The following is a 7,175-nucleotide window of genomic DNA, read 5'->3' on the forward strand; positions in this document are numbered from 1 at the left end:
CCCCCACCCCAGCCATCCCCACCTCCCACCCTTGATTACCTGCCTTTAGCTTTATCCATGTGTCTTTTATACATGTTCCTTGACAACCATTTCCCCTAATCCCCCCAGTATCCCCTCCAATATTCCCTCTGGTTATTGTCTGTTTGTTCTTTAGATTTACCTTGTCTATGAAGCACTTCATCTTCCCTTCAATTCTGACTGACAGCTTTGCTGAATAGAGTGATTTAGGTTGTAGGTCCTTGCTTTTCTTCTTGACTGCTTCTTGCTAGTCCCTTCCTGCCTGCAAAGTTTCCTTTCAGAAATCAGCTGCCACTCTTATAGGAATTCCTTTTTAGGTAACTATCTGCTTTTCTCTTGCAGCTTTTAAGATTCTCTCTTTATCTTTAACTTTTGGCATTTTAATTATGATGTGTCTTGCTGTGGTCCTCTTTGGGTTCAACTTGTTTGCGACTCTTTGTGCTTCCTGCACTTGTATGTCTATTTCTTTCTCCAAATGAGGGAAGTTTTCTTTCATTATTTTTTTTCAAATAATTTTTGAATTTCTCGCTCTTCCTCTTCTCCTTCTGGCATCCTTATGATTTAGATGTTGGTACATTAGGAGATGTCCCAGAGGCTTCCTAGCCTATCTTCATTTCTTTTTGTAATTCTTTTTTCTTCTTGCTGTTCTGATTGAATGCTTTTTTCTTCCTGATGTTCTAAATCATTGATTTGATTCCCAGCTTCATCCCCTTTACTGTCAGTTCCCTGTAGATTTTTTCTTTATTTCACTTAATGTAACCTTCATTTCTGCCTGGGTCTTTTGTATGCTGTTGCCATACTTAGCGAGTTCTTTGAGCATCCTGATAACCAGTGTTTTGAACTCTGTGTGATAGGTTGGTTATCTCTGTTTCATTTAATTCTTTTTGTGGAGTTTTGTTCTGTGATTTCATTTGGGCCATATTTCTTTGTCTCCCCAATTTGGCAGCCTCCCTATGTTTGCTTCTGTGTATTAGGTAGTGACGTTTTGGCTCCCTGTCTTAGTAGCATGACCTATTATAGAAGAGCAAACCTGTAAATCATGTGGAAAAGAGCCTTAGGTGATTGCTAGGATGGGGCAACCTGTGTCACTGCTCTGTGGCTCTGTGTTGGGGGAGGGTACGGAGAGGGGACAATGCTGCTGTTTGGCTCCTGGAGGTTTGCCTGGGCAGAAGCTGTCTCCCAACACTTGCCCAGTTTCTGGTCACTTTACTTTCTCCCTGTGCCCTTCCCACTGTTGCTCTGGTGCTGAACCTCAGAGGAGGTGGGTCTGTGTAAGTCCTAAGTCTGTGTAGGCCCTTTAGAGGGGTCTCCTGAGAATCAAGCAGTTTCCATGGCCCCAACACCCACTGTTTTTTATAGCCCAAAGTTATGGAGATCTATCTTCTTGGCTCTGGAACCCTGGGCTGCTGGGTGGTCTGGTTTGGGGCTGGCATCTCTCGCTTCTGAGGTATCCCTCCTGATTTTAATCCACCACAAGTGAATGTAGGACCACCGGTTCCACCCCTTCTCTGCATCACTCCTTGGCTCTGAGCTTCCATGCACCTGTCTACCTCTCTCTGCATCTCTGCCCCTCCTACCCGTCTGGATGAGTGTGGCTTCTTTAAATCCTTGGTTGTCAGACTTTCATATGGCTTAATTTTCTGATGGTTCTGGGTGATATCTATTTTGCAGTCTAGCTGTAATTTTTTCTGTAGTTGTGCGAGGTGGTGAATCATGTTTGTCTGCACCTCCATCTTGACTGGAAGTGGGCCACTACTCTTTAGTATTTTAAAACAAATGTTTACTGCTTCCTCTTAACAGGCTCAGATTCAGAATCCTCTCACTTGCCTGGAAATCAATCACTTCCACAGTTTCCTGCCCTCCCTTAGTTTTTATTTAAGACATGGAGTATGTATTAAATGTGCGTTCAATATCACAGAAATGCAAAGAAACAGGGTCCCTCCTCTTGAAGAATTTATAATCTAGTTAAGAGGAGAAACACCTCTGTGACCTTTGTCATAGCAGGGCAGTCTTATGGGCAAATTCCTGTCGCTTCCCCCTGAACTCAGTGTGAAATAAAAGTTGTTTTCTCTCTAGAAGGTAATTTTTTAATTTTAATGAGACTTTTGAAGAATGGCATTCTAAGAGTTAAGTGGCTTCCCCAAGGCTATTTATCTAAACGGTGGGAGTTTAGCCACCTCAAAATGGGGCTGCCACTTTGGAGGGTAATGTCCTTTAAATGGAGCATCACGTTTGGTCACTGAACTAAGTAGCCACACATAGTTGTTTGTATTTTGGGTTTGTATGTCTTGGGGGTTAACAGTTAAGGGATGTGGCTGGAACAGCACAAACCAAATGTTTTCCCACCCAACTGCTGTGACATGTCTCATGAGGAATAGCCTCAGCCAGTCCTGGGAAGTGGTCAAGTGGGATGAAGAGCCTGGGATTTTTGTTACAAAACATGCATTTAGCATATTTTTATAAATATTTCTGGAATCCTTAAGATGTGCCAAGCACTACGGAATATTCTGATGATGTGGCTGTGAATAAGAGGGACAGAGAGCCCTGCTTCTGTGGATAACACCTGCATTACAGTGGGGCAGCTCAGAAACAGAACTTAGGTCAGGTGGCTGGAAACTGCAGGACGGTAACAGAGCAGTGGGTGAGGTCAGAGAGGCAGGCAAGGGGCCAGACCACACCAGGCTTTGCAGGCAAGGATACAGAGTTTGGTTCTTACTCCAAAAAACATGGAGGGCATTCAAGGAGGGAAGTCAGAAAATCTAATTTGCATCAAAGATAAAGCCATTGTTGATGCTGTGAGGAGAGGGGATTATATACAGGAAGGAGGAAGGTAATCAAGAATCAGTTAGGATGCAATGGCAGTATTCCAGGTGAGGGAAGGTGGCCTCTGAACAAGGTGGGGCTGTTGCACAGACAGACCTGGCTACTTGGTTCGTGGCTAGGTGAAGCTGGTCAAGTCAGCCTGCTGTGCCCTAATTTCCTCACCCATAAAAGTGGATAATAATATCCAGCTTGGAGATCTGTTGGGGGGATAAAATGAAATGAAATAGAGTGTCTTACCCATATAAAGTGACATTCTACAACGCCAAAGGATGGGTGCTGGCAATCTACATCAGGAGTTAGCTGACTATGGCTCATTCGGCCCAGGGCTTATTTCTGTTAATAAGTTTTATTAGAACATAGCCACGCTCATGGTTTAGGTAGGCTTGCTTTCACCATACAATAGCAAACTTGAGTGGTTGTTAACAGAAACTGTATGGCCTGTTAAACCTAAAATATGTACTCCCTGGCCATTTACAGAAAAAGTTTGCTGACCTCTGATTTAGATGGTAATAAGGAGGAGGAAGAAAGTAAGAGGGACAAACTATACCTGTACACCTGGGAGGCCGTGCGTTCAGAGAGATAATGGCATGTCAGGTCCTATATTTTTCCAGTGCTCTTCAAAAGAAAAGGCCCCCGCTGTAAAAAGGTGATTTGTAAAATGAGGCGTTTGAAATAAATTTCAAGTATCATTGTCACATAAGCCAATAAATCATATCACGTACCAGTTACATAGTGTCTCTGTATTTCCATTCTATTCATATTATACATTTATTGATGAATAGGACAAAAATATAGATTTACAAATTCAGCATAAAAGAGGATAAGCAAAGGAAAAGATGACTATCGATAAATTGGAAGAGCCATAAGTAAAGAATTCAGCCAGGAAGTCAACAAATACTACTTTAGCACCAAAATATGTTAAGTTAATGCTAGGAGCTGGGACATACAGTGATAAACAGGAAAGCCCCTCTCCCTGCTTTCCTGGGACTTTGAGTTTAATGTTTCCTTTGGGAGAAGACCTGTAAGACTATGTGAGTGTCCATGTATGAATAAAGAAAGACCTTCTTCTCCTTCAAGACACTAAAAAATATATTGATTTTCTTAGACTTTAATTGCCATCTGCCAAAAATATTAATATAAATATTCAACTCTACTATAACTGTGATGTAAATGGTGCTTGGGTATGGCACCCTTTTGCAGTATAGAAACTTGTTTTGTTATATGTGCAAGAGTTATGTGTTAAAATGAGAAAGTCAAGATAATATGAAGAAGAACAGCACTGGGCTGAAGATTACCAAGATTGCTTTACTAGTTATCAGTTTTTATTAAGTCAGTGATCCTAATTATGGTTGTATTAGTATCCTGAGAATGTCCACAGAAATTTCATATGGCTCTCCAAAATTTACAATGTGAAATTTAAGTAAGCTATATATTATAACTGAAAGAGGGGGCAAGGGAAAGAGTGTGGCAAAATAAAATGATCAGTTATAGGATATCCACTGACCAGAAATTTTTGGTACTTCCTAAGGGTGCATTTGGGGGGAATGTTGGGAAGTGATGACGTTCATGTGTTTCCATTTTTTTGCATCTAATTTATTTCTAAATTGAATTTAAAAAGTCAGATTTGAAGTCCAAGGTCCTATGTCACCTATTAGTGGTATACAATTAGAATTCCTAGGTGCAGAAGTCCTGCCTGAGGGCATTGGAAATAGCTTCATAAAGCACAAAAACTGAATCAGGCAATTCCACTGGAGCTGGGAGCAAAGCATTCATGGACTAGGTCAAAGGGCTTCTGATTATATTTTCCCTTCGTTTAGGACAAAGATGAAAACATACATAGATTAAGGGAGCCTGGCTCCGGTTTAGAAGAATCAGAATAGGGGAGAGTAAAGGAAGCAAGAAGACACTGAAAGGAGTATGTGGGAAGGAAGAAACTATTTTACTTGAAAGTCTGTTCCTCTTTATTCTCCCAAATGTTGACTTAAGGTGTCACCTCCTTGTATTCCTTTCCCCCTGGGTCTTAGATGCCACACCAATGAACAAAGCAAACTTTCTCTCTTTCTTTCCTAAGCTCCTTCAACTAGGGGCAACACAGTTCATTTCACCAGGAATTTGGGCAAGGGTAAGAAGAAAAGGCAGCTTTTCCTTATTAATGTGTGACTGCAAGTTACCAATTTATTTCCTGTTGCTAATTAGTTAGTTCTGCTTTATGTTAACTTTCTATGTGCATTTTCTGAGGTTGATATATACTATTATTCATATTATCACACTTTATTTATTTTGAAACCTCAGATGAAGGAGGAATTGATGAGAAGTTATTGTAATCAAAATGTTCAGATAAGGTAGACTTCCTCATACCAATCTTTAACTTTCCTATAATGTTTATTGTTATGAAGTGAATTATTACTATGAAATTTATTATCCCATGTCACAAACTACTTTGTGATTGGATTTTTAAAATCAATAGTTAGTTTTCTCAAATAAGTTCAGTCAGTCAGTGTTTCTTATTCCATAGCAGATATCAGAATAATCTCCATTTCTGTTCAAATGTTTAAGAAATTTAAGGAATTAAGTAATGAAAGCAGGCACTAAAATACGTTATTTAACCATATTCCACAGGGGATTGCAAAACTTAATAAATAAACATTATACTCTCATTCCAGTTGACCTTGATAAAATTGTTGCTAAGCCATCATCTTTATTGTATACTTAGGAGTATGAGTTTTTACTCAGTTGAAACCATAAATGGGGAGAAAGGTCAAAAGCCACAAGAGAGAAAACATTTTGGTTCAACTTTGTGCATGGTGAGCTGTTTTCCCTCATAAAATTTAAAAATTAAGGGATATCATTCTGTATACAATCAGAGTCCCCAGAGTAGTAGTAACCAAATATATATTTCTCTTATCTGGTAAATGCTTTTCTATTATTTTCTTATTTTATGAGACGAACACATACTTATGTATTCGTCTAATCATAATCTATTGAAATTAAAGAAAATTTTCTCACAGATGAAAACTTACTGCATTAACTCTTGTTTGTTTGTTGATTGCAGATTTTATAGACATCATGAAAATCAGCTTTTCCCTCTTGCTAATGGTAAAGTAGAAAATTCCCACTGTTTAAAAATAATTGTGAGTTAGCATCTAATTATTAGGGTAGAAACTACTGGAAACAATAGAATGCCTATGGGAGTTATAGAGAAATATTATAAACATAGAAGGAGAGGGAGGGGAAAAAGAGGAAGTTCATGCAGTCCTCCTTCTGCTGGTGATTCTTGAGATAACAGTAGGTGGCTTAAGAACAGGGCATTACATAATATTGAATTATATAATAAGACACTTCCTTTTTGTTCTTTTTCAATCCTTCTGTTACCACTGAGGAGAAAATTTGCATCTAGTGCCCGTATTCATGCCCCCTTAAAACTTGCTAAGAACAAAGAGAGAATCTCAGGTAGAATAAAGAATAAAACAAAAAATTAATATCTTGTTTTTATCATATCTATTTACTGCAAGTGAATAAGATTTTCCATGAACATTGTAAGATACTGTTTCTTCTAAAAATAAATGTTTCATAAAATCAAAAATGAAAGAGGAGAAATAACAATTTAAATCAAAAAAATACAAAGGATTTTAAGAAAATATTGTGAACAACTATATGCCATCAAAGTGGACAACCAGGACAAAATGGATAAATTCCTAGAAACATACAATCTTCCAAAAGTAAATCAGGAAAAATCAGAGAATCCGAATAGACAGATTACACCTAGTTAGTGAAAATGAAGCAGTAATAAAAAAAACCTCCCAACAAACAAAAGCCTTGGACTAGATGGCTTTGTAGGTGAATTTTACCAAATATTTTGAGAAGAACTAATACCTCTCCTCAAACTATTTCATAAAATTCAAGAAGAGGGAAGGCTCCCAAACTTTTTTTTACAAGGCCGCATTATCTTAATTCTAAAACCAGATAAGGACACCACAAAGAAAGAAAATTATAGGCCAATATCTCTGATGAACATAGAAGCTAAAGTCCTCAACAAATATATTAGCAAACTGAATACAGCAATGCATCAAATATCATACATCATGATCAAGTGGGATTTATTACAGGAACATAAGATTGGTATAACATTTGCAAATCAATAAATGTGATTCACCAAATAAACAAAATGAAGGATGAAAACCATGTGATCATATCAATAGAGGCAGAAAAAGAATTTGATAAAATCCAGCACCCATTTGTGATAGAAACTCTCAGCAAAGGGGGGATAGAAGGAACATACCTAAACATAATAAAGGCCATATATGACAAACCCACTGTCGGCATCATACTCAACA

This window comes from Sturnira hondurensis, unplaced genomic scaffold, assembly GCF_014824575.4.
Source record: "Sturnira hondurensis isolate 20B ecotype Veracruz unplaced genomic scaffold, ASM1482457v3 Scaffold0014302, whole genome shotgun sequence".
In the NCBI taxonomy this organism is placed as follows: Eukaryota; Metazoa; Chordata; class Mammalia; order Chiroptera; family Phyllostomidae; genus Sturnira; species Sturnira hondurensis.